Genomic DNA, 6,501 nt, shown 5'->3' with positions numbered 1-6,501 from the left:
AAAAACCAACACACCCACCTGCCATTGTTATTGAGACAATGTTACTGGACATGATTGCTTATGTGCACCTGTGAATCTAGAATTGTTCTAGAATTGTGAAAAGTGCAATAGAGAATTGTGATAAACTAGAATTGTTCTAGGATTGTGAAAAGTGCAATAGAGAATTGTGATAAGCTAGAATTGTTCTAGAATTGTGAAAAGTGCAATTGAGAATTGTGATAAACTAGAATTGTTCTAGGATTGTGACAAGTGCAATTGAGAATTGTGATAAGCTAGAATTGTTCTAGGAGTGTGAAAAGTGCAACAGAAAATTGTAAGAAACTAGAATTGGTCTAGAACTGTGATAAATGTAACTAGAATTGTGACAACCTACCTAATGATATTTGTTAACTAGAATTGTGATGTTTTACCTTGTTGACTTCCCACCTCAGTGTTGACATCCTACCTCATTGGCATCCAATCTCTTTGGCTTATCTCGAGTATGACTTTGATGAATGGGTTGAACATTTGGGCCACTGTTGAGCCTGGTTCTTATTGTCATACTTCTGTTTACTGATTTGCTGCTTTGTACCTCCTTGGGCATAACACTCTGTCATCTCATGGATCAAGTGAACTATAGCTGGTGCTAAAAGTTTAGCTTGGTGAGATGTGCGGTTCCCGCAAAACAAGAGAAAGGGAATTGTAAGGGCCCTTTAAATGGGCGGACACAGTGCATCGGGAGATTGAGGCCCAGAAATAATTTCAGTGGATATTAGGACTGCCCTTGGGCGGGATCCTGGCCATATTGAGATAGTTTCGTAATGGGTGACTCTCTCGCTGATTAGCTGTGTGTGTGACCTCACAGGCCCTATGTAAGCCCACTGCAGGCAGCAACCGCCCTCTTTAACCTCGTGCTGTTCACCCTGGCTCCTAGCCTGGGTGGCCAAGCCAAGATGGGTAGCCGAAAGAGGTAAGGATTTTGGTAGTGAACACGTGGGTCTTCTGACCAGGTGTTCACTCGGGAACCAACAAGTCAGGGCATCAGCTAGGGCATTATGTGAGTAGGTATAATAAAGGCTTTTAAGATTACACGTGGTTATTCTTGAGTGTGCTACCGGTTATTAAGCTATAGATTCAAGAGATTGTGGCCAGAGACCTTAGAAGGCCTCAGAGGAGGCGAGCCGGGTAGAGCTCACACTGCAAAGGACAGTGGTCAAAGGTGCTCTGGTGGGTCTAGGACAGACTAGTAATTGTAACTGCCAGGAGAGCACGTTACACCATTGAACAAAACCCCAAAAGATCACATTGCAGGAGCTGACTATAGAAGAGAGCTATGGGAGGATTAGGAGCAGCAGTGGCAAAATCAAAGCACACTTAGCCTGGGGTAGGGTAAATTTAATTTAGTTTTTACTTGATGCGTCTTGTTCTTTAGATTTCTTCCAGTGCATTGTGTACTCTATGGCGACCTCCTTTTTCTGTACTGAAGTGTCATTATCCATGGTTTGGCTGTTCTTTTCATTTAGTGGCAACACTAACCTAGCTGTCCCATTAACAGTTTTCCCTTTTGACTGTATGACTTGGGAGACACTGGCACAGGACTGCCCAGCACGGTGTGCCTTCATCAGAGAAGGTGCTGTGCTCCATGAGCAAAGCAGAAGTGAATTAATTCAGAAAAAAACTCTAGATTGCAGAGAAGCCATCCCAAATGCTCATAGGTTCTATTTGTGTCCAGCCTGTGACAGACTATTCTGGTCTCATATTGCTCTCATCAGCCACTGTCCTACACACATAGTGATGTCTTTTTGGTCCTCTTTGAGAAAGGACCACAACCAACCCTGTGATTATAGTTCACATGTTTTTAGCTGACAAAGCATTTTTCTCATAGCAACCCAGTGTCTACCCAGATTTTCTGAAAAGTGTTTACCTTGTACTATTTTCAAAAATTATTGCTCTGTTCAGAAATTGAGATTCTGGAAAGTGGACTAATAATAGTCCCAAGTGTAATGTGCCCTCCTGGCAGTTACAATTACTAGTCTGTCTTAGGCCAAACTGAGTACCTTTGACCACTGACCTTTGCAATGTCAACTCTACCCGGCTCTCCTCCTCTGAGGCCTTCAAAAGTCTCTGGCCATGATCTCTTGAATGTATAGTTTAATAACAGGTAGCACACTCAAGAACAGCCACGTGTAATCTTAAAAGCCTTTATTACACCTACTCACATAATGCCCTGACTTGGTAGCTCCCTAGTGAACACCTGGTCTGAAGACCCACTAGTTCGCTAACAAAATCCTTACCTCCCTGGGCTATCCATCCATTTGGCTCAGGGAGCCAGGTTAAAGAGCACCAGGTGAAAGAGAGTGACTGCTGTCTGCAGTGGGCTTATAAAGGACCTGTGAAGTCACACACACAGCCAACCATAGAGACAGTGGTCAGCCATTACAAAGCTATCTCAGTATGGTCAAGATGCCACCTACAGGGCAGTCCTAATATCCACAGAGATTACTTCTGGGCCACTCGAATGTCCTGGTGCACTGTGGTGCTGCCCATTTAAAGAGCCCTTACAATTCCCTTCTCTTGTGTTGTGGGAACCTCATCCTTACACCTAACCCTTAAGGCTCTAGTTTTTGGCCTTAATTTTGAGGTCTTGCATTCTGGGATCAGTTTCTTTAGAGCCTCTTTTTGGGTCTTAATTTTTGTTAAAACTGCCTTCTTGATCAATAATTGATATGTGCAATGACAGACAATAATCTCTAGCACTAGTGTACTTTCAAGGTCTGGGCTAGCTCCTCTGAAGGGCTCATTATCAGTCCTTGCCCCACATTGGGCGCCAAAATGTAAAGGTCTTGTCATCTCTAAGTTATAATCCTTCTCTGGGAGGAGGTTTCTTTTCTGTATAATTTTTTCCTCTGTGTGCAGGACTCTTGGGAAGCTTCTGGAGCCTCCAGCCAGCCTCTTCTTCTTCCTGAATCCTGGCTCTGAATGTCCTCCAGCTCTTGTCCTTCCCCAAGCCAGACTGCTTCTCCAGGCCCAATGTCCCAGTCTAGACTGCCTCTAGGCTCAATGTTGCCTCTTTTTTTCCTCCCAGAGAATGGGCTTGTGAGAACTCCCAGGTGCTTGTGGGAACTCCTTCAACCAATGAACTTGCTCCCATTAAAGGTGGTGTAAACTCCTTTTCAGAACTCCTTTTAAAGGTGTAAACTCCTTTAAATGTCTAAACTCCTTTTCAGAAGTCTAAAGGTGTAAACTCCTAAAGGTGTGAACTCTGAACTAGAGAATTGTTTAGACAACCTGAGTTTTCACCTTGTCATCCTAACAGTGTATAAATAAAGTATTTTACAATAGGATCCCAATTTTGAATTAAACTTTCTTTGCATTGGTATCTCCATTGTCCTGATACAGGAGTTTATTAAATATTTCTTAAGTGATAACTGCATTAGTCTGCTTCCCTCTATTTTTAAATGTTTATCAACCATTCAACAAAATTCAATATTCTTAAAGTAAAACCTATTCTACAGTTGACACACTCCAGTATTTTCTTTGGATTCCCCACCTCAAGGAGCCATTCATCATTTCTGATTTATTCATTTTGAATTACTCCATCAAACCATAAGCATTTTAAACTGGCAGCACACCCACCATGTGCCTGGGAACTAGTTAAAAAATAACAATGGCACAAACCAGGAGAGACGATTGTTCACTCAGAACTAAATAGAACAAAATTAAATTTATTTCTATTAAAATTCTGCAGTTAAAGCAGAAAGTATGAATGCCTTTGAGTCCTTCCTCAGGACTTCTGTCACTCTGCTGTGATCCTTTCCGGTGCCCAAGTTGACAAGTCAGCTTTGGGGATGGCACCAAACGTGGTCCTTAGGCTGTCTGTGGCTGTGACAGAGTTTGATTAACAATTTTAAATCACAGGAATAAAAGCTACGAGAACTCTTCCCTTTAGTACACTGCTAAACCTTTTTATACGTTTTCGAACTTAGAATCTGATGCTTTTCCCTTCTAAACTATTGTTGTAACCCGGCTCCTTTGATTCTCAGTATTATTGATTGTCTAGTAGGCATTTCTCGGGTAACGAGAATCTCCCCTTCCCCAAGACCGGCTGGTTTGTCAGAGCCACGTGACTAGAGCCCCCATTCCTCCCCCCGTTCCTCTCCGGACTTTGTGGTCCTTTTCCCTTCCCAGGCTTAGATAGAAAGTCTCTGAGGAGGAAAAGAGCTCTGCCCGCCTCCGACACCTCTACACCGGCCTCAGGGGATTCTTCTTCCTTCTATGACAGGTTTTCACTTCTCGCCTCTCAGTCTCTCTCTGGATTTAAGGAAGTTATGGGGGCAGAGGGTTCAGGCCGGGTCTCCGAATGTGCAAGAACCAGTTAGTGCATCAGGGCACGGGAGGAAGGGGGAGCTCCAGTCCAGCTCCTGCAATCGCCTCTCCCTCACCATATACTTGCATTGCCCAGGAGCTTGTTCGGGCAAATCTGGCTGCGGACACGAGTGCAAACCGTGCCACGAGTCTATTTATCTCTCTTTCCTTCCCCGGGGGCGAGGGGGGAAATAAACCTCAATTAGTTCAGTTGCCCCAGGGTGGGTGTTGGGGGTGGGGACAAGGAAAACTAGGTGCCTTAGGACTAAGGTGCCATGGGGGAGGGGAAGGAAGTGGCAAGAGGGCAGGGGGGGGGGAGGAGGGGGAGGAGCTTTCCTACGTCACTGGGAAAGTCCCTTTATAAGCCGGAGCGACAGCAGCCGGGGTCAAAACGACAGAGAGGGTCCCAGTGAGTCCCTACCACACACTGCTCGGATCTCCAGCTGACGCGCTCTCTGACTTCGTGCACAGCGGGTGCTCCGAGCTGCCCCTGATTCGCCAGACTTCCTCAGAGTCCGAGCTGTCATGTGTATGTACTCTCGCTCCAGGTCGGCCAGGATGGAAGGGAATGACGGACCCGCGCTGTGGTTTCCGGCAGAGGAATCCTATCTTGGGCTTCTGCAGCGTGCAGGTAAGAGAGGTGCCGGTCTGAGATGGGGAAGACGCAGAGGGGGCGTGGGAGACCTGCAGGGGACCCGGGCCTGCAGGCGGAGGCCGCTGCTCATCCCTCTAGTTTAGGGGGAGCTCAGTGCATTTACAAATGCGAAATGACTTTGGTAGGGGATGAAATGGCGATGCGCCTTTCCCGATTCCCGGGTCTGGAACCACTCGGGGCCGAGAAAAGAGAAGTTGGGTTCCCCTCTAGGTGTAGGGGCCTGTGAGTGGAAGGCGATTGTAAACTAATGACCTAATTGCTTACATTGCTTTTTTTCTCCCCCGCAGTTGTTGTTGAAATGGCCAGAAGACTGAAGCAAATTGGAGACAAGCTGTTTTTGAAACATCTTGTTGGCAAGTTGTTGTCCCATTTTGAAGATCCCCGGAATATTTCCTTACAAAGGGTGTGAGCAGACATGGGACTGTCTTGGGAATGAAGGTTTTTGGTGAATGCACATGAGAATATCCGCGCAGAAGAACATTCACAACAGAAAAAAAGGATGCTTGGAACCTGGAAGTGTTTTGTTCGATTTCAGTGTCACTGACTGATGCAGATGTCTACTTCGTGAAGAGTGTCTCAGCCTCTTAATGGGATTGAAGAAGCAGCCTGCCCTGAAAAGATCTTGTACATTTCCAGCAAAATTGTGTCGGTAAAAGAAGCCACATTTCGTCTGGATTCTTCCCGAAATGAGATTGCTTGGACTGGCTTGGTTTCTTTTAGAAGAGTATTTGTAGATTTAAAGAAAATTAAAAATTGGCAATTAAAGGTTGAATTTTAATGCAAAAAATTTTTCTTTGATATAATCTGTGAATTTGTTAACTTGTGTATAACATTCATTCGGTGTTGGGTTAAAGCAAATAAAAATTGAAAAATTAAAAAAAAGTGTTATGACTCCATGTTTGCTGTTAGGAAAGAATGATTTAACTTGGGTTAAACCCAGAGCCTTGGGTTATGGGGATACCAATGAACAAAGTGTTGGTTTGTTACCAGCTTGGAGCACAGAAGGGAGGGTCTCTTAGGTGCTTAATTATACTGGGGGGGGGGCAAGGGAAGGGAGGATGGGGTGGGCCTTGCTTTTCAGGAAAAGGACTTTGCTCAGATTAATTGGGAATGGAAAAACACTTGGCAGACCCCACAAGGACTATTTCAACACCAGGCATGGGGTGATAGGCTCAGCACAGTGGTAGCAAAAGAAGGCAGCTTGCCCACTGGTCTGAATGTGAAAGTTCCTCATCCTTCACTTAGGGTCTGTCAGTTTAAATGAGGGTCTCAGGGCAGCTAAGTTTCACAGTAGATAGAAAGCCAAGCCTGGAATCAGAAGACTTGAGGTGAAATGCAGCCTCAAACACTATGTGACCTTAGGCAACTCACTTAACCCTGTTTGCCTCAGTTTCCTCATCTGCAAAACACATGGAGAGGGGAATGGCAAAACTATTCCAATATTTTTCTCAAGAAAGCCCCAAATGGGCTCATGAAGTGTTGGAAAAACTGAGCAACTAAAA

At 45.0% G+C, this 6,501-nt stretch overlaps 1 long non-coding RNA gene across 1 annotated transcript; it reads left to right on the top strand.

The window, feature by feature from the left end:
* Nucleotides 1–2,495: 2,495 nt before the first annotated feature.
* Nucleotides 2,496–5,881, top strand: LOC141549698 (uncharacterized). Its single transcript, XR_012484426.1, has 2 exons — nucleotides 2,496–4,975; nucleotides 5,287–5,881. It is a non-coding gene; the product is annotated as an uncharacterized LOC141549698 (long non-coding RNA).
* The last annotated feature ends 620 nt before the right edge of the window (nucleotides 5,882–6,501 follow it).

Source organism: Sminthopsis crassicaudata, chromosome 1 (genome assembly GCF_048593235.1).
Source record: "Sminthopsis crassicaudata isolate SCR6 chromosome 1, ASM4859323v1, whole genome shotgun sequence".
Taxonomy (NCBI): domain Eukaryota; kingdom Metazoa; phylum Chordata; class Mammalia; order Dasyuromorphia; family Dasyuridae; genus Sminthopsis; species Sminthopsis crassicaudata.
Note: the sequence above shows the minus strand (reverse complement) of the source record. Positions and strands in the feature narration are given on the sequence as shown.